This window comes from Talpa europaea (genome assembly GCF_964194135.1).
Source record: "Talpa europaea genome assembly, chromosome: 1".
NCBI classification, from domain to species: Eukaryota; Metazoa; Chordata; class Mammalia; order Eulipotyphla; family Talpidae; genus Talpa; species Talpa europaea.
In genome coordinates, this window is record NC_140073.1 from 143,077,469 (window position 1) to 143,096,536 (window position 19,068).

Below are 19,068 nucleotides of genomic sequence, written 5' to 3' on the forward strand. Positions count from 1 at the left end.
AGTGTCTACTAATGACAATAAGGTTGAGAAAGTCAAGCAAAAGAGGATATTGACTAGTTGGCTTATGAATACTACAGTTAGAAATGTAATCTACCAAAGCAGAAATCTGTTAGGAGTAGATCTCAAATATAGTAAATACTCCCCTGGTTCAGTGAAACAAGGCAAGTTCCTTGCTCGCAGCATGTCACTACAGCTGGACTGAGCTCATGAAATCAGATCCCACATGTCCCCGCCCACCCTGACTGCATCCATCCTGCTTCCAGTCTGTTCTGCCCTTCCTGTTTGGTGACCCACTCACAACACACCTGGCTCTCACCCTATGTCACTCCTGGGTTCATTGCTTGCATCCCTTGTCTTGGCATAGGACTTCTTAGGGCTGCTATCCTAGTAACAGACACCACTTGGACTACCTCAACCTCCAAGTTGCACCCTCTCCTTGGCCCATACCCTAGAGGACAAGAGAGGACAGACCCTTCTTATAGCATCAGTACAGTTGGCAGCCTGCTCCCTTGCTGAGTCTGCAGGTGTGGGGGAGCATGTGCTTCAGAAAACAGCTATGTGCTATTAGAAATATTTAGAAATTGTTCCTTTCATTGCAAGAAAATCTGCATCATTGCAGCTGCTGTGCATCTATCCTGGTTCAGCCTTAGATAGCAATGCAGCCTGTTCCACGTGAAAAGTGCTTGAAGTAGAAGCACTTCTCAGACATATCCCCCCTCTTCATTCTCAAAAATGGGACTAACATCCATTTCTTCAAGTCCTTCAAGGGCTAACAATACTTATTGACCCGTTTTATTCACCCTGCTCTATGTTCCATCTTTGCCTCCTCTACCATAGACAGGGTCTTCCCAGTGCAGTCACCAAACATTTTTCACTTTGGGATCATATGGGATTTGTGAGTTAAATAAACTCAAAGGTTTTATCATATGAACCAAATCCAAATTGGATCTCTTACATAAAAAGTTGGAACAAGGAAAGCAATAAGTAAATAAATACTCAAATGAATAAAACTAAATGTTTAAATGTGCTCATTATTTTCAATCCCATTTTGAATTAGACTTATCCCTTGCTGTATACATCACCGAGGACACTTTATATGATCAAATTATTATGATGGTGTTTATTTCACAAGTCTCCATAGAATCAGTCTCAATCATAAAAACCCCAAAGTCTTCATATTTCTGGAAATACAAATTCTAACCATAGTGGAAGACCTAGGAAAAGCACAAGTCAGGATCATTGCAGGCTCCTGACTATAATTAAAATGCTGGTTTTTATGGAAAAGAGGAGGGATCATTCCTTCAAAATAGTTTCTTGTGAATAAAAGGAACAGTAGGTAATTTGCTCAAAATTTTAGTAAAAATAGTTACATTTTGCTTGAAAGATGGTAGATGAATGGTCCCTTTTTACTGTACTTATTCATGAATTTGAGTTGTAGTAAAACTTAACAAAAATGATGTAAAAGAGCCCCATAAAAACCAATTTATCACACTTTCATTGAAAAATTGCCTTGTCTTGAATTGCAGTGGCACTGAACAGTTCCATTATGGGGCATTACTGACAGAAAGGCAAAGAATTAGGCATGAAATCAATGGTTAAAGGGCCGTGTGCTTAATCTCAAGAAATGTGCATCTTATTAGAGGTGACATATATAAACGTTACAAGGTGCTCGAATGGACTTGATTAGCTCATGAGGTGGTATAAAAGCATTTGGAGAAGGCAGGCAAATCTTCAATGTTCTAAGGAGTTTCAGGGAAGGAGAAGGAGGCTACAAAGGAAAGGTGACATCTAACTAGGTTCTGAACGGGTAGAATTTACATACAGGGCACCAGTTGTACATTTTGGATTACCATGTACATTCTCATGGAGTGGGTCAATCTGAGAGCCCTATACAGGTCTCTCTTCTCTTACCCACCTTTCTAAGGCAGATGCAAGTCTAGTGTCTCCAGGCGAGGGGCAGATTGACCACATAACCAGAACGAATCTAAAGAAGAGAGTGTTGTGAAGATACTCACCTGCCCAGTCTCTGTTGAGAGGGCCAAGTCACAGAAAACCTACATTTAATTCTTCATGGGTGTGGGCTGGGTAAAATCACAAGAAATCAGGATTTCTGACCAAGGACAAAAAATCAAAAGACCAGAGTTGTTGAAGAATAGAGTTCCAGGCAAGGTAAATTCACCTGAGTAGATGATGCTGGCCTTTATTATTCAGTTCCATAAAGTTAAATATTTGGGTTCTTTTTCCTGGCATACCCCAGATAGTACTATCCTTAAATGAAATTCATGCATGGGTGGGTATAGTTGCAGTTGATTTCACATGAAGTTTTTGTTTCTTTTTGAAAGGGCAAGAGTATCGAGATGTATGGAAGCAATGGATGATGATGGAGAAGAAGATATGTCTAGAGGTCTCGTTTCTAGTGTCTTAACATTTAGATATCTAGACATGAACAATACCTTACCTGGCATCATGGATTATGACTAGTAGGGTTAAAGGTGAAGTCCAGGGAAGCTAACACCAAAAAGGACTCAGTGAGTATAGTATATTTGGGAAAATGTGACAAAAAAGTATGTCATTGCGCTACCTTAACCTAGGCTCTAAGACTACCCTTAAATGGCTACTTAAATGACTACCCTTTGACATAAACATTGATGTTAAAATGGAGGTCACCTCTAGTGAAGGTAGCACAAAGTTCCCCAAGTGACTTTGAAAATTGAAGACACTTATCAGGGAACCAGAGCACAAGAGAAAACACATGGTAGAAGCTAAGTAGTCACTTGCAGTTGACATATTGGTGAACGTAGAATGAATTACAGTCTGCACCCCAGGAAATTGCTGAGAACCACTATAAGTGGCAAAACCAAAGATAGACCTTTGGTTATTGATCATGTGTCTGTTTCATAGTCTCAGAAAAATTGAGGAGTTTCAATATTTTGGGCCCCATCCAATTTTCTCTTTATAAAAAGACCAGATTGAAGCACTATCAAGTGCCACAGATGGTAAAGTAATGATACCAGAATGATCATTGAGAGTCAGCCTGTCCCTTTAGTATTTACATTCCCAGAACAGTAAGTCATCACTTAATGTCATTGATAAGTTATTGGAAACTGTGACTTTAAGCAAAATAGCATATAATGAAACCAGGTCCTCAAGTAAAGTCCTTTTAATCAACATGAGCCAGGATTCTTTTTTTCCTCATCAACCTTACAGCGAAATGACATTGAACAACATTATTTGAGTATCTGCTGTACCCTGAAAGTCATGAATTTTGTGATGTGCTTGCTAAACTCTGAATAATTTGGACTGCATGGGAGAAGCAATAAGAACTGGCTCTAAAATCTCCTGTCAAAGGAAGGGTGGTCTTTCTTTTAGATGGCAGACTGAGTGCCTAAAATGAGATTTGCTCTGCTGTTGAATTTCCACTTAATTTTCAGCCACCCTGGTGTTTAAAATTCTGGATGGATAATGTTTCCTTCCTGTGCAAAGCTTGGATACTCTACTGAGCTCTCATTCTCTTTCCAAACACATTCTTTTGAACCTTTAGCAAAAATTATCCTCCAGAGTTTGAGTCACCTGAGCAGTCAGTGGGAGCAATACAGATAATCTGGAAAGACAAAGTGTACTTTCAGGCCTTCAAACTGAAAGTGATAGAAGTATCTGTAAAGTCATTGAACCAAAACCCAAACTGTTGGAGAAGAATTTCTGGAGATGAAAGGGAACTAGCCCCTTCCTCTTTCAGCAGAGTGAAAGAAGAGTGCCAGGAATATGTATGGAGAAAGATCTTTGAAACATGAGCTCTGGAATGGACTAAGGATCCTACAAAAACATTCACCTGCCGACCTCTAATTAAAACTCCTCTTCCTATGGGCCTCCCCGGTGGCGCAGCAGTTGAGCGCTGGGTTGTGAAGTTGCCCGTAGCCTCTGCAGCACTGGTTCGATCCCTGGCCACTGGCGAGGGTCCCACATGGCACGCAGACTTCTCCTGCTGCCCGTTGCTCTCCTCAGCAGTGTATTTCGTCAGTCTGCCTGTTCTGCTCCCCGCTCTGGCTCTGGTGAATTCTCTCACCCTCCAGCGCTTCTGACTGTACCCAGTGCTTGTATAAATAAATAAATACATAAATCTTAAAAAAAAAAAACTCCTCTTCCTAGCACCCGAAGATTTAAATACACTACCCAAGAAAGTGAGTCAAGATCCACAGATATTCATAAGATTTCCTAAATTTATAACTCAATTTTTCCTTTCTATTTATGCATATTCAGGCCTAAAGTGCTAACATATACAGAATATATGTTTTCTTCTTTAGGGAAGCAAAAACAAGAGAGAGAGAGAGAGAGAGAGAAGAGTTGAAAAGTCTGCATGCTAGTTTGCAATGAATGGAATGATTCTTGTCAGTCAAGTCAAAAGTGCACAGTGAACTCTATCTGTGAGGTCTGCCAGCAATTGAACTGTCTTGACCAACAAGAGGCAAGCCTGTATGTTTTCCAGTAGAAAGTTCTCTAACAGTCCAGTCCTACAGCAAAGAGCAATGGAATAAAGCACTAGGGACAGAAGATAACAGACAAGAGGATCCTTGAACTTTTTCAGAGAGAGAGTTTACTGGGAACCAGAGAAAATATTGAAATCATTTTTTTCTGAGACTGGAAAAAAGACATATAATCAATAATAATAATACAGATCTTCTTTTACTATTTCCTGCTCATACACAGCCTTTGACTCTAGGGACCAAGCCTGTTTGTCTTAGAATCTCAGGTGCCTACAGTGGCAACTGGCACAAAGTAGACTGTGTGCAAACATTTCAACATCATTGAAATTTTGAGACTTGGGGCAACACTAATGCAAAAAACAACAAAAAAACAAAAACATGATTTCACGCTTAGTAAGTGAGGACCTCTATTTTTCCCACTCACTTGCATCTGACAATGAAGAACAATAGAAACTAAAATCTATTTGAGTTGTTCTGCATGTTTGCTAAAGTAATGGAATGAAGGAATTAATTAATCCTGCTCCTCCTTTCCTAGATTGTCTCATAGCTAATGGGGTGAAAAAAGCTCCTGTGTTGGAATGAGAAGCAGCATTCTGCTTAATTTATTCCTCCCACAAGCCTTGAGGATGTCGATGGATGCTGGTTCTCCACATCTACCAGGCAGGCTAGCAAACTGGAGCTAGAGGTCAAACAAGACAATGTCTCTCCATTGTGTAAAGGAAGGAAGACATAAAAATGCAAAAAAAATTTTTAAATCAACTTTACTCCATACAGCAGGGAGTTCAGTAAAGGACTCCCTAAAAGTGTGACATTTGAGTAAATGTGTAATGAGTAGGAGCAAAATTAAAGTCTGGAATAAGAATACTCTAGGCAGGAAGTGCTGGATGTGCAAAGACTCTGAGGCAGGATTACAATCGAAGCAGAGAAATAAGAAGACTGCTTCACTGCGACAAGGAGAGACTATAGAGGGGCAGGTAGGACACAGGCTCCAAGTGGCAGGCAAGGCTTTCTTCTTCTACTTGATTGTGACTTAGAGCAATAAAAATAATGACCAAAAGTGTAATGAGCTTAGAATGTGTTCATGACTGCTTCAACCATCTTATTGAGTCCCCTAACAACCCAATAAGATAAGATGTTTGGGCCTTCCTTGTGGCTTAGGGCTTAAGTCTCAGCACTATCACCACTACCACCTGAGTTTGATCCCCAGCCAGGTAGCTGACCCACAATGTGCAGCAAACCTCTCCTGTCTCGCCCACTGCTCCCCTTAGCAGTATATTTCAGTAAATATGCCTGTTCTGCTCCTCACTCTGTCTCTGGTGAATCTTCTCACCCTCTCATCCACCGCACCTGTGGCCTACACTCCAGTTCCTCTACACACACACACACACACACACACACACACACACAAAGAAAAATTTTTTTTTAAAAGATGCCTTTGATATTTGCATAATCACCAAATAATCAGATAATATCATCCCCCAACTACCCTCTGGTCATACTGTAGAGATCTCTTGGTATCAAACAGCACTATGCTCACTTTAATAAGTGATGAAATAGTTCAGAGATGGGGTAATCACCTAAAAATTATACAAATGGCCATTTTATCCCAATATATATATTGAAACTGGCAAGTAACCTACCTCTGATAAATGATGCTTATAAGACTAGGGAAATTATTTATGTAAGTGGAAAAATAAATAATTTGGAGATTTACCATTCATACCGTGGGAAAAAGAACACTGCCCCAGGAGTGTAAAATCTTATTTCTGGTGTTAGCACTAACTATGAGACTCTGAGTAAATCACTTTTCCACTCTCAATGTCAGAAAACCTCTGGCTCTTGGGTAATAAGCGTGTATACCTCTAGAATAGTTATTTTCAACAGAGGGCAACTTTGCTACCCAAGAGACAACTGGAACTTTCTAGAGACATTTTTTGATTGCCACAACTTATTAGTGGAGTAGGAAGGGTGCTACTAGTTCGTGGGGATCCCTAGAGGGCAGTGCCTTCTGCAAAAAAAATAATTAGTACTGAAGCTGAAAAACCCTGTTCTGGAGACTAGAAAGGTAACAGACATTGTAAGGAATGTCAGGTATGGCATTAAGGGGTGGTAGAGAGTATAGAAAATTGCAGAATATGTATGCTTTGTAAAGACGCTTCATATAAAAATATTTTTAAACTTATATGGACTAAAGAGAACACACATGCAGAACAATTCCAACCTGCGGTGACCTCATAGCTGCACTGGCTATCTAAATGTTCTTTTTATGGATGAAAATAAGTGTTTAGATATGCAGGAGTGTGTACACGTTCATTTATATGCACTGGCAAAAAGACTTGTTTTTAAGTGTTTTCCAAAGGGAGCCCCTTTACCCTTCTTAGAATTGAGGGTGTTCCTTCACATCTTTGTCTGCCCAATACTGTTCCTCTCCTTCAATATACCAACTTCCTTACTCGGTTCTGGCTTTAGCAAATGCGTGGCTCAGCAGCTCCCCTCAACCCATAAGAGGAACTTCTGGTTTACCTTTGGACCCCTCCATGTTACTGAAAGGCCCTGGGAAGGAGCCCCCAGCTCACATTACTTCTTTAACCTTTAGAGACAGATAGGCTGGAAAAGGCAAGTTGGCCCCACATTTACGATGTGCCCACAGAGTTATTTATGGTTTGTTTATCCACTCAATGTGGAGCAGTTGTGGCCTATGACTTTGAGCTCCAGGGTGCATTAACAGATTTGGGGAGAAACTGTCAGTGTCAAAATATATAATTGCACTGGGCTTGTCAGTCTTCCCCTGCAAAGCAAATAGTTTCAATCCCCAGACACTCAGGCACAGAGGGATTTCTAGACAGACACTTGTGACTCCGCTGTCCAAATGTGGCATCATGATGTCTGACGCAGGCAAACTAAAAGTGATGGAGGAATCACAGTGATGCCTCCTAGTCCCTAGGGGCATCTGTGCACAGAGCTGGGGGTTAAGAATGGAGCCAAGGAAGTGCAGTGCTGCAAAGATGTGAGAGTGCACAAGTGAGAGCTTCTTACTGAGCTTTGTCCCTCCAACCCCAGAGACAGCTTACAGGTCCTCACTACACAACACACTCCAGACGCAGCTTACAACACAGTTCTTCACTTCCTCAAGGACAGCAGGGGACCTTCTCTTTAGAGTTTTCTGTAGATTCTTTATATAATGAGACATAATCATGGGAGTGACATTCCAATCAAGGCAGAAGCATTCCATCTCCTTCACCTTATTCCATTCATCAGAAGCAAGTCATGAGCCTGTCCACACTCAAGGGGATTATACCAGGGTGGGATCACTGGGGCTCACCATAGAGTTAGCCTTCTACCCTCCACTGCACAACTTCAGAGAGCTGTGGTTTCAATTATTTGATTCAGATAGCTAGAACAATCTCTCATTCTAAATATCTGGAAAGTTTTTCTATCCTATTAAAATCTGTTTAATGAAACAGCAGTGTTCCCACTTACTAAGAGTTAGAATTTCTTGCAATTCCAACTTCAAGGTGCTAATTTATGTTTACGTAGGTGGGTATAGATAGCAACAGCTGCATGTCTGATCCATTCAGAAGACTACCTGTGAGAGTGGAAGTGCCTTACTCACCCTACTCCTAGTAAGGTGAGCTCCTGGACCTATACAGCACTTTCAAGACATGACCATGACCAGTTCCATAATTCCTGCTCTGTGTTCTTCCTAGCCCATTCCTCTACCTCCCAGAGGTAACCATTCTCTTGAATTCAGTTAATATATATTTTTTAAAAAGTTGTCTACTTTAGCTAAATTCTGAATTTTATAAAAATGGCAAAACATACATGAAACTTTGTGTAGCTGGTTTTTTTCCACTCAACATTATGTTTCTGAGACAGATTTTTGTTGCTTCATGTACCTATAGATCAATCATTCCCATTCAAATGATTCCATTGTGCAAAGTTGGCAAAAATAAGCATTCTTTTTTTTAACAATACACATTTAAGTGACTTCATTTATAACTTATGTATGATGCCACGTATAATGATGTTATTCTTATGTGTATCCAAGTACAGATATGCCAGGATTTCTTCTGTAATTCACACCTAAAAGAAAAATTGCTGGATCTTAGGGAATGAAAACATTGAACTTTATAAGGAATCACAAATTGCTTTCCAAAGTAGTTATATTAATTTTGATCAATGCACAAGTTTCCTTTAAGTAAAATACTCAGTGTTGCAAGAGGATATTGTCAATGAGAACTTTTTAAAGGTATTTAATTTAACTTAGTTTGAATTTTCTTGGGTATTAATAATCATTTAGGTATTAACTTAGCATTTTATGTGTTATTTGCCATTTGTTTAGATTTTCTTCCATAACATGATGGTTAAATCATTTGCCTAGATTTTTTTATTGTTGGAATTTTTTTTTTTGCTGATCTGCAAAAATTCTTCATATATTCAGTGACTAAATCTTTGTTAATCCTCTGTCAATAAAATACCTTCTCATAATATATATGTTTTCTCTTTGTTTTAATATATTTTAATAAAGACAAATTTTTAATCTTTATCATAGTCAAAGGTATCAATCATTTCTTAATGATTAGCCTATTTAAGAAATATGTCCTATTTAAGAAATACTTCCCTATTCAAAGGTAGGAGAAATAAAGAGATTTAACATTATATTTTCAGGTTTTAAAGCAAAAGAAGATCTAAATGAATAGAATACCTGAAATCATAGTTATTTTCATCTTAGTGATTTATGCATTCACAATTCCCATGAAAAAGTTCTGAGTATTTAGAAACAAGACAAGTTCATTCTAAAATATGGAAAAATAAAGCACTAAATAGCCAAAACACTCCCAAAATAAAAGCACACAATAATTGAACACACCTTACCATATATCTATATGTATATTTTTATACTGATATAATGATATACAACTATATCTACATACATATGTAAGTATTTAAAATTCATTTATATATGTCTATGTATATTATACAATTTCTATAAAATTCTATGCATTTTATAAGTATATGTCACATATATGAATTACATCTCTGTTTAAGAATATACTTGCAAAATTATATAAGGATATTTATATAACATATAATTATATATACACACTTACATAAGTATATATAAGATATATACATGCATAAATATATATTTGAATCTATAAAATATGTGTTGGATTTCATCAAATGCTTTTATGGTATCCATTGAGATGATTATATATATTTTTTCTATGTTCATTTCATATGGTAATTTACATTTATAAATTTGTAGCATTCCACCACAGTTGTTTTGTGGAATAAATTTAATTTTATTATGATGTATTATAATTTTATATACTATTCAGTTTATTTTGTTTAAACAATTTTACATCTATGTTTATGGGTAAGAGTGACCTGTAATTTTCCTTTTCCTCTCTGTTCTTTTTTTGGGTATTGGAACAAGATTGCATTGGCCCCATGAAGTGAATTGAGGGGAATTTTCTGCCTTTCAATCTTTAAAAAAGCTTTCATATTATTGGAATGATGAATTTTTTTTAAGGTTTGTATACTAGGACTAACATTAAGTCAGTGCTCATCAGCCTGCCTATACCTACTATTTATGACTGACATTGACCATGATTGTTAAGGACACACTATACTCCTTCTTAATGATTTAAAATTATGCCCTGCAAAACCAGCCTATAACATAATTTGGGCTTATTGTTTTCATTACAGTTTTACTGTAAACTATAGATAGAATTTTATTAATTTTTATGACTTTTTTATAAATTTTTTATAGAATTTTATTAATTTTCATAAAATTTCTCAATCCTCAGGCTATTTCTTATTGAGTGATATTTTGAATTTGTCATCTCATGTAAATTTTCAAATTCATTTCCACAAACTTCACCATGCTATTTTCCTACTTTTTTTTATAGCACTGTTATATCTATAGTTATATTCTTTTTATATTTCCAATACTCCTATTTGTGTCATATCTTTCTCAATGTTGGCAAAAGTTGTTTTTCTGAAAAATCAATAAAAGAGAAGTTTTGCTTTGTGTATTTTCATTCTGTCTTTATAGCTCTTACTACTACTACACTTCATTGTTTTCCTGAGATGCATTCTAGGTCATTTGCTCATATATATTTTGCAGTTCAATAATAATCTCTTAGTTTGTGTCTAATATGTCGCTTTCCCACACAATGAGCATTTAATTTTTGCAATCTTAGTTTTTATGTTTGTGTTTCATCTGTATCTTTTTCAAATCTGTCTGGTCATCTTTACAGTCTCTTTTTGCTTGTTTATTTTGAGAGGTCCGATAAAATAAACTGGGTCTTTGCATGAGCTATGAAGGGTATAATTTGGCTCTGAAATGGGACCTATTTATAAAATCTCATCTTCTTTCAAGTACATTAGATGCTTTCTGATTAATTTCCACAGCCCCACAGTTTTCACATATTCCAAACATAGCACTAATAATAATCCCTTAATAAAAATAAAATTCCAGAGCTCATCCAATCTATCTTCTGTCTTTATACAAACTAGGTCTATTGCCAATAGTTAGCAGGCAAATGAAATATTCTACTGATGTCATTTATCTACTGAATTATTCTTTAATTTACCTAAAATTGTTCTTGGGCAAATCTTAAACCCAAGGACAGATTGATGGCCTACTGCCCTCACTCCAACCTATGCCTAATAGTTCACATCACTGCCCCATGCTACAGCTCAGATATTACCCAGAAGACCCAGGGATTTTCCTACTATTTTCAGCCAAAGTCAGTGACAGGGGTCAATTGAAAATGTTTTTCCCAAAATACCACCAAGTTAACTATGTTACTAAGTTGAAACTCCCAAGCAGGACTTACAAAGCACCTTCAAAATAAGGGACTGTGACTGTGTTGCTGGTGATGGGAATGGGAAAGCAATTCTTTTCTCCCCAATCTACATTTCCCCTCAGTTCTTAAGAATGTACTCTGCTAGTCCAAAACAATCCATTGATTCAATGCAATCTCTATCAGCATTTCATTTCATTTGAATTCTTCAAAGAAACAGAGCAAAATTACTGATATTTACATGGAACCACCAAATACCCTGAAAACCAAAGCAATTTTTACAAAAATGAAGAGAAATGGAGGTACCCATTCCCAGAATTGAAACTATGCTATAAGGCTATAGCAATTGGTGTAGTGTGGTATTTATTAGAATAAAATTAGACACACAGACTAATGGAATAGAATGGAAGACCAAAAATAAACTCACATTTATATGGATAATTAATCTACTACAAAGGGGACAAGAGCATACAATGGAGAAAGGAAAATCTCTTCAACAAATGGTGCTGGGAAAATTGGACAGGCACATGCAGAAAAATGAAATTCTTATACCATATACAACTCAAAATGGATTAAAGATTTGGATGTAAGACCAGAAACCATGTAATACATTGATGAAAACACAGGCAAAACACTCCACAGTATTGGCTTCAGGGATGTCTTTGAGGACTCAACTCCCAACAGTTAGGAAAACAAAAGAAAAAAAAATGAATGGGATTACATCAAACTGAAAGCTTCTATAGAGCAAAAGAAGTTTTATAGCACTATCACAAAAAGATAAGCTTTCCTCAACCTACTAAAGATCAAACTTCCATATGATCCAGCAATTCCACTCCTAGGTATTTACCCTAAAGACACAGAAACATTAATTCAAAAGGGCAGCTGCACCCCTATGTTTATAGCAGCACTGTTTACAACAGCTAAGCTATGGAAACAACCCCAATGCCCAAAAATAGATGACTGGATCAAGATGTGGTACATATACACAATGGAATATTACTTAGCAATCAAAAAAGATAAACTCATGCCATTTGCAGCAACATGGATGGAGTTGGAAGGGATCATGATAAGTGAAATAAGCCAGAAAGAAAAAGAAAAATACCGGATGGTCTCACTCATAGCAGGAATTTAGAAAACTGAAATATGGTACCAGGAAAAAGGCTAATTATAATAAAGTAAAAATCAAAATCAACAAGCAGCTATAAATGAGAGACACACTATGGGGGGGAAGGAGAGGAGGGATTGGGGTCAAAATAAGGGGGGGGGTGGGAACTGTATGGGGACTATGCCCAAGATGAAAATGCATGCATTGTGCAAAAAAAAAAAAAGAAAAATATATAAAATAAAATTAAATAAATAAATAAATCTTTTTAAAAATTTTTTGATTTACAATCAAAAAAAAAAAAAAAAGAATCCTTACTGAATAGGAAAAAATTTTTGCACCTCATAGCAGGAATCTAGAAAACTTAAATAAGGGACCAGGAAAATGAATAACTATAAGAAAGTGAAAATCAAAATCAACGAAAAACTATGAACCAGAGACACTCTATGGGGAGTGGGGGGCGGGGAGGGGAGGGATTGGGGTCAAAATAAGGGGATTGCAATTGTATGGGGAATATAAAAATAAAATTTATTTAAAAAAATAATAAAATAAAGTAGAGCTGGTAATGGTTGGTAAAAAATAAATAAAATTAAACAATTAAAAAAAAATTTTCACCTCATATCTGATGAAAGATTAATATCAAGTATTAATAGAGCTAAGAGACTGAAGAGAGCTAAATAGACATTTCTCCAAAGAAGACAGATGGTCAACCGGAATGAGAAAAAATGTCCCACATCACTTATCATAAGGGAAATGCAAATCAAAACCACAGTGAGATACCACCTCACTCCAGTGAGAATGATCTATATCAAGAAAACTAGAAACAGCAAATGTTAGCAATGATGTAGAGAAAAAGGAATGCTTGTACATTGTTAATGGAATGCAGACTGGTCCAGCCTCTATGGAGTTACCTCAAAATATTAAAAGTAGATATACCATATGGCCCCAGCAATTCCACTCCTAAGTATCTACACAAAGAATACAAAAACACTAATGTGAAGAAATATATACATTATGTAGACTACATTACTATTTGCAATAGTCAAGTTATGGAAACAACCTAAATACTCATTGACAGAACAGTGGATCAAGAAAATGTGGTATATATATACACAATGGAATCCTATTGACATATGAAGTGAAAAATAAACTCTTGCCATTTGCAACAACATAGATGAAGCTGGAGATGAATATGCTAATTGAAATAAGTCAGGATGAGAGAGACAAATACTTAACGTTTTCACTGATTTGTGAATACAGAGGGGAAAAATAGTGGACTGACAAAACAAAATTGAATCAAATCTTATAAATAAGACTGTAGAATTAAGGCTGCTGAAGAGGCAGAAGAGAAAGGGATGGACACAAAGTGGGGGGGCAGGGGGTGTCTAGGGGTGTAAGGTAAAGGGCTAGGGATGCTTTGATGGTGGGGATTGTGTGGTAACATATATCCTAGGAGGTGTGAATTGATTCCCCTAAATCATATACAGTATTGTAAACCATTGCTACCTCAATAAAGAAAAGTAAATAATTTAAAAATAAATAGAAAAAGTAAGTACTGTTTTGAAGTCACTCTGAGCTGACTATACTCAGGCTTTCACACATAACTTGTCTCACTATGTTGGATCTAGAAGAAATCACCAGTCCAGACAATGACATCAAAGATCACTGAGTGTCCCCTGATTAATCCATACCTTTCACACAAAGACCCATCACCATATTTAGCTTTCCTTCTAACCCCATACAGCATCTGCTCAAGAAATAGAAACTATTACAGTGTATTTAGGGTTCTCTAGGTACAAAAGCAATTTCCTCATGGTATTTCATTTAATGCTTATAACATACCTATGAAGTAGATATTTAACATTTCCAACTTATAACTGTGTCACTTCAGTCCTTTTTAAAAGGTTCGATTCCTTGTAGTCATATTACTAGAAAGTTGCAGAGTCAAGCTAAAGACAACTGTTTCCTTGTTTTATATCATTTATATTTACAACAATTCTAGATGGTAGGTATTATTCCCATTTTACAGTGAGGAAACCAGAGCACAGAGGTCAGGGAACTTACACAATGTGAATGAACGTATGTGGCAGAGCACAGAATGATACCAGGGCAGTCTGAGGGGCCAGATGTGCTTTCCACCTCATGCTGTGCTGCTGAAAGGCTCCACCCACCAACAGAACTAGAGAGACACATCTCACTTTCTTTTTCATCCTATATCATCATCCAATGTTAATAAGTTTCAGCTGCTTCTCAGTTCCCCTCTACCCTCACCCTGTCTGAAGCTGTATTTATATTAAGGGAATAAAGTCAGTAAGGAGGGAAAATAAATAATGATTTAGTCTGGAAATAAAGTAGAAAAGAGAAATTTGTTAGTATTGAAATGCAGGAGAAATTTCTTTGGATGTGTAGTTATAACTCATTTTGTCTTCCTCTGTATTGAAGAGAAAAGCATCTAGTCTCTATTAAGCAGAGTATGGTTTCTCAAACCAGCACTATTGACGTTCTGGACCAGATAATTCTCTGTTGTCTAGAGATAGCGTGTGCATTGCAATATGGAGAACAGCAACTCTGGCTTCAACATACTAGATGCCAAAAGCATTCCACCCATCCTCGTGGCAATCAGACACATCTCCAGATATTGCCAAATGTCCCTTGAGAAACAAATTCATCTCTACTTGAGAATTACTAATCCAGGGAATCTCAGAAAGCAAATATGAAAAAAATCCTCTGCCTCCAAAATTAGACACTTCCTGCCCTGAAGTGGTGAGCCTGTGAGACCCCAGGGAGACATCATGAGTTGCAGTGAGACCATCCTGAATTAGAGTTGAGTCAGGGCCCAGTGTGACTTTCTCATAGTTAGAAAAGGAAGATGAGGGAACAGCCAAAGACCATTCATATGTTCTGAAGATTCAACTACAGAAAACTTAGAATAAGTATATGGTAACAAATCATTAGTGATGCTGGGGCAGGTAGGGGGAGATAATGCTTGCTCTAATTTGTTGGAATATCATACACTTATAATTTAATCAAAAAGGTATAACCTATCACTTCCATTTTTCATATTAGGAAAGGAATGCCAAGAAGACTGAAAGATTTGCCAAGAGGAGAATGAGAGTGAATTGGAACAGAGGGCAGAGCTGAGTGACAAATGTCTCTACTTCTCCAGTACACCTTAGAGATACAGGAAGAATCTCCCAGAGACACCAGGGAACTATTCATATGAAACTATCTTTGCATTCATTCATACATTTAGCAAAATATTTCATATCCATTGAGGATTCAAAGATAAATACAACCTAAACCCAGTTTTACAGAGTTCAGATTAGTGAGAGAAAAAGTTAGATTAACAAATCAAAACTAACAGGAGAGAGAGAAAGAGAGAGAATTTTAAGGAACTGCTGACACAACTGTTCACGATTGTGGGGTTTGGAAAAAAACAAAATTCACACAAAGGGTGTTTGCTAATCTGAAAGATCATGGAATAGTTGATATTGACATTTTGAAAACGAATTCCTCAAGAGAGGTCGTCTGACAGGGAAACCCAAGCAGGGTTTTCATCCTTCACTGTTGAGGAAGAGGTAAAAATGCGGCTTCTGTGGGAAACTTCAATCTTTGCTCTTCAGCTGATGAGATGAGACCTGCCCACATTATGGAGGGTAATCTGCTTTACCAAGTCTACTGGTGGAAATGCTAATCACATCCACATACCTTTTTACTATCTAACCTGGTATTTTACTAAACAATTAGGCACCACAGTACTAAACTGACACATAAAATTAACCATCAACCATTGTGGGAATAAATTAATCTCTCCCAGGAGGGATTATAATTACCCATCTGGGAATTTACTGAAGTTTGGAAATGAGGATATTAGCAGCAGGTATCTACAGGCTTCAGATTCCCTGGGGAAGCTGTGGCTTGAGGATGGAGAAGGAAACACACTACCCCAATGGCTGCAGTTGAGTATTTTCATGTACTCTTAGAGTCACAAATTCAGATGTGCCTGAGGCTGACACAGGTCCCTAAAAGAGAAGGAGGAATTGTTAAGGTTTGAGTGATTCAATGCCCATTTTATTTTTTAAAAGATTTATTTTTTTATTTATACAAGCACTGGGTACAGTCAGAAGCATGGGAGGGTGAAAGAATTCACCAGAGCCAGAGCGGGAAGCAGAACAGGAGACTGACAAAGTACACTGCTGAGGGGAGCAGCGGGCGCGGCAGGAGAGGACTGTGTGCCTTGTGAGACCCTCGCTGGCGCAGCCAGGGATCGAACTGGTGCTGCAGAGGCTGCGGGCAGATTCGCAGCCCAGTGCTCAACCACTGCGCCACAGGGGAGGCCCTCAATGCCCATTTTAAATATACAAAAGAACTTCCCTTTTAATGAAGCTTAATGTGATAATTTTCCAAAAATGACAAATTAAGTAGTGCTTTTTTCTTTTTTAGTTTGAGCAAACATTTATGTGTTTATAGTTATCTACTGAAATGTCTTGACTTGAGACATGTGTGTGCACATGTGTTTATTCATTCCTGTTTCTTAACAAAATTATGAAGCCATGGAATTCAGCTCTGGCTCACAGTGTGTTCCTGAGCATGTGGGGGTACACACAAGCAACAAGGTCTCATTTATTGGTACAATGGGAGCTTTTCTTTGCAGAAATGTAATTTGTTGATTACATCAGGACTTTTTCCATTTTTAAACAGTGACACTGTCTAGGAGAGCAGCATTCATGCAGAACTCCATAAGATTATCTCTCCGAGGCCTCCCCAGTGGCGCAGCAGTTGAGCACTGGGCTGCGAAGCTGCCCACAGCCTCTGCAGCACCAGTTCCATCCCCAGCCAGCCAGCGAGGGTCCCACATGGCACGCAGACCTCTCCTGCCATGCCTGCTGCTCCCCTCAGCAGTGTATTTTGTCAGTCTGCCTGTTCTGCTCCCCACTCTGGCTCTGGTGAATTCTCTCACCGCACCCCCCTCGCACTTTTGACTGTACCCAGTGATTGTATAAATTTTTTAAAAAAGATTATTTCTCCAAAGTTTACTCTCCTTTTTAAAATCTCTTCATTGAAAAAAAAATGCATTTATAAGGAATACATCAGATTCCTAACCAGCAATCTTTAATTTAGTCACCCATAAGTTTTTGTAGAATACAAATGCTTTCAAAGGGAATGCATACAAAGAAATCCATGAAAAATCTAAGATGGATCAGTCATAGGAAAAAAAGAAGTGCTTTCCCCCGTACTTCATCCTGATGGAAAAGAGAAGTTCTCACAAATTCATGAGAAATAGCAGGCACATCATCCAAAATAACTTTGATTTCAGAAACAAGAACTTCACTCTGGTTCTGTAAAATGATGGGGGTAAGGGGCTGGAGAGAACATGATAAATTATTCAGGTTTAAGAGACAGTGATAAAAATGTAAATGCAACCCTGCCACTGAATCTTTACACCAGCTGAATAAATTCAGACTAGAAGCTGAATCAGCATCTTGCCTCTGATTAAAACCAATTGAAAGCACAAAGACAGGAAGAAAAAAAAGAAACTTAGAAGTTTTTTTGAAAGGACAGTAAGTTGATCGAGCAAAACTGCAGCATTGGGATGAAACAGCTTTCCTGAGATTCCCCACCAGCCAACTAGCTTTCTCTGAATGAAAGCACTTGTAATCAAAGAATCAGCTCAAAAGTGATTATTACTTTATTAATTGTGGTCATATCTTTCATTCCGAGCACTTAATCTCTCCCAAGAGCAGTATATTTGCCTTATTTCATCTTCAATCAGTACATCCCTTTCTGTGTGTGTTCTCTGCACAGATCAATTGATCAATAGCTCTACCGGCCAAGCTGAGGGCCTATAGAGCAAACTGTAAGGGCCACCCTTTCCACACACACACACATTTCAATGAAATTCAAACAATTCATTGTTTCTGCTTTGAAAGGGATCAAGCAATATTGGCATATATATGCGGGAAGGTATTTTTTTCTGATACAGCTCGGTGATGGTGATAGAAAGCATGGGTTTAGAATCTCAAGACAGGCCCATCACTCCACAGAAGTCAGTTGTTCAACCTCCTCAGCCTTTCTCATCTCTGATCCAGGGATAATTACAGGGCTTGCTATGAGGATTAAATGAATTGAAACATGTGAAGGGCTTAGGACATGTCTGGCATGTAGCAAATGCTCAATAAATGTTAGTTCTTATAAATACCATGCTGATGTTAAATATATGTCACCCACTTAGGGTAGGACAAGTAACTCGAGTGCTTAAAAGAAACATTTCCAGGCAGTCTATTGCACCACTAATATGCATCTGCTTAACAGCAGTGACCTTATCTGTCCATTTATATGCAGAGATGGAATTTTACGGATAATGGCTGATGCCCATGCTGCTTTTCAACCTGGTTATAAGCCCTTTCAATCTGGCTACAAGCCCAACTGAATGTCATGGTATGGTGAAAATAGCAGAATTCTCTCAGTGCCAGGTGATTATGGACCCACTGGGTTCAATAAGCTCATTCACACATATCCTCCAGGAGCAACCCCAGTACCAAGAGGTAGGCCAAACATTAGGGCACAAAAGAACCAGAAAAACACCACATTCTAGATATTTATGGTTATTTAGGAGGAAAAAAAAAAAGGTTTATCCTGAGCTACTGAAGATTAAGCTCTGAAGGGAATT